Below are 2,784 nucleotides of genomic sequence, written 5' to 3'. Positions count from 1 at the left end.
GCACACATGCTCAGACAAGGATATCTACCACCCTCATTGATCAGTACAGTGAAGTCAGCATTGTTCATGCATGCACATTACAGTACACTCTCCCTGGCTGTCAGGTTACATCAATATTGTGCAAACCAATAACCATTATATTAACAATAGCTGGAATTTTTCCAGACAGACCTCATATGTAGGCAGGATTTGGAAAAATGACATGGGCTGCTTGGACTTTACAGCAGTCTAAACTGGGCAAAGCTTTGACTACTACGGCTCTGAACCTATAGTGTGGCTGTAACTGAGTTCTAAACCCATCCAGTTGAAAGGAAAGGGAACTCATTTGAATCGGTAGGTAGAGGATAACTTCTAAGGGCGACAAAAGCAGTGGAGGGTAGTGGGAAATGGATCTGGGATGGATAATAAAAATATTTGGCTTAGTTTTCCTTTTTGCCTCCTTAAGACACATTTTCCTTATTCTGTCAGTGATTACAGTATAACCCAAAAACTAAATTAAAACATTGGCCAACATAAGTATACTCTCTTATATGATAGAAATAAGGGTAAAGGATATGAGGTGAGGGGACATAAAATAATTAATAGAAAACATAGAGGCAGAAGAGCTGGATGCCAGGCTTGCAGTAGTGGAGTGCCACAAGCAGATCAGCACTTGCATGAATGTCAGATGTGTACCCAAAAAGGTAGCATGTCCTTGCATCTGCAGTACAGCCAGATCCCTGATGACAGACTATGAATAACCAGTGATAGATTTTCTCAGCTGGAACAATTGCATATCTGTAATGTCATTGTTGGTGCAGGATACATTACTGTGGAGATAGCTGGGATCCTTTCTACCCTGGGCTCTAATACATTACTCATGATACCATGTGATAAGGTACTTAGACATTTTGATTGAATAATCAGTTCCAACTGCACTGAAGGGTTGGAGAATGCTGGTATAGAGGTCCAGAAGTACTTTTAGGTAAAGGAAGTTAAAAAAGACTTCTTCACACTTGAAAGTCTGCATGGCTACTTCAGTTCCTGGTTAGGAACCCACCTTGACCACAATTCCAGATGTTGGCTGCTGGCTGTGGGCCACTGGGCTGGACCCAAATTCCAGGAGTCTGAATTTAACAAACTCAGGATTCGAAGGTCAGATCAGTGTAGCTGAAATCCAGAACACTAACATAAAAGGCATCTACGCAGTTGAGGATGTGTTGAGAAGCTCTTCTCACTCTAGTTGCCATAGCTGCTGGCTGAAAGCTTACCCATAGACTTTTTTGAATGCAAAGAAGTTTCCAAATTAGACTGTGACAACATCCCCAGAGTAGTTTTCAGCTACCACGCTTTGGGACAGTGGGACTCACAGAAGATGAGGCCATTTCTAAATATGGAAAAGAAAATGTGAAGACCTATTTAACCCCCTTATCCCAATGTATCATGCAGTTACAGGGGAAGCAAGATGTGTGATGAAAATGGTTTGGAATAATGCAGAGGAGAAGGTGATTAGGATCCATCTTTAAGGAACCAGGGGTGATGAAATGCTAAAGGGTTTTGCTGTTGCAGTAACAGTTGGAACAACAAAAGCCAACTTTGACAATAAGGCTGGTATTCACCTTACTTCTTAAAAAGAATGGGTCACTCTTCATTGAGAACTCAGAGACTCACGTGGCTAACAGTTGAACCAGTAGATCTTTAGAAAATGAATAAAATTATCACATTTACTTAAACTCTTTCCATTTTATGTATTCTTTATTGTAATCAGGACCATCCAATAGTGAATTTTCAGTAAATAATAGAATTTATTTAAGTAATTTGACATTTTTTGTTAATCTAAAATTTATTTTTATTTGATCACTTCTCACAATAATTAATATTTTAAATTTTAAAAAAATATTTTTAGTAATAGCTCTGTGGTTAGCTGTTGTTTTTTTTTTTGTTGTTGTTTCAGCCTCAACCTAAGTGTAAAACTATATGAACTACGATTAAATTAATGTACTTGAGTGAATATAACTTGCCACTTTTTATAGAGCAAGATGACAGCAGCTGTTCACATTTAAATAATGCAAGTGCATAGAATCTTTTCTTGGTTTTGAAGCCAATACTGTGCTCTGTGTGTTACAAAGCCTCTTCAATGATGTGAACTTTTTCTAAAAACGTATAATAGAAGAGACCTGTCTCCCTTATTTTATTCGTTCTTTTGTTTTAAATAATTAAAAATTATTTGTTACTTTTATAAGATGAAGTACTTCAAATTCGAGAAATATTTGAGGGACATTGTAGAAGTGATTCCAGGAGAGAGGCTCAAAAACTTCAAAAGTTCATTTCACTGCTAAAAGTTAATAGTTCAATGAAAGATTTCAGTTTTTTTAATATAGATTCTTGTCATTTTATTTTTTACTAAAAACAATTTTGAAACTAAAAATCACATTATTAAACAGAGAAAGGAAATATATGATATCCTTTTAGCAAAAAAAAGGGCGCATGCTTTCATCTTTGTTTTTGTTTATTTGTTTTCCAATTTGAAAGATCAAATACCAGAATCATGATGGGTTATTTGGATCTCATCTTTACCTAGCAGTGCAGGATCAAGCCTTTAGTTTCTGTCATTGCCCAATAGCAAGTATAGGGCTCTTTTGGAAATGTGGCCTTACTGCAAAGCCCTAGAGGTCTGTACTGTGATTACCATATTAAGTGTCCTCAGAGCCTCCTGCAATACCCACATCTCTCAGAAATTTCCAATACCATAAAACTCAAGGAGCAAGCCAGTTTGCCTGAAGCTTGATTTACTGTTGAAAGACC

General features: G+C 36.9%; 1 pseudogene; it reads left to right on the top strand.

The window, feature by feature from the left end:
• Positions 1–688: 688 nt before the first annotated feature.
• On the top strand, positions 689–1,634 carry LOC129081035 (glutathione reductase, mitochondrial-like; annotated as a pseudogene).
• The last annotated feature ends 1,150 nt before the right edge of the window (positions 1,635–2,784 follow it).

The sequence above is a fragment of the Pteronotus mesoamericanus genome, unplaced genomic scaffold (assembly GCF_021234165.1).
Source record: "Pteronotus mesoamericanus isolate MK-2021 breed Mesoamerican mustached bat unplaced genomic scaffold, CSHL_Meso_final contig_94, whole genome shotgun sequence".
Taxonomy (NCBI): Eukaryota; Metazoa; Chordata; class Mammalia; order Chiroptera; family Mormoopidae; genus Pteronotus; species Pteronotus mesoamericanus.
Note: the sequence above shows the minus strand (reverse complement) of the source record. Positions and strands in the feature narration are given on the sequence as shown.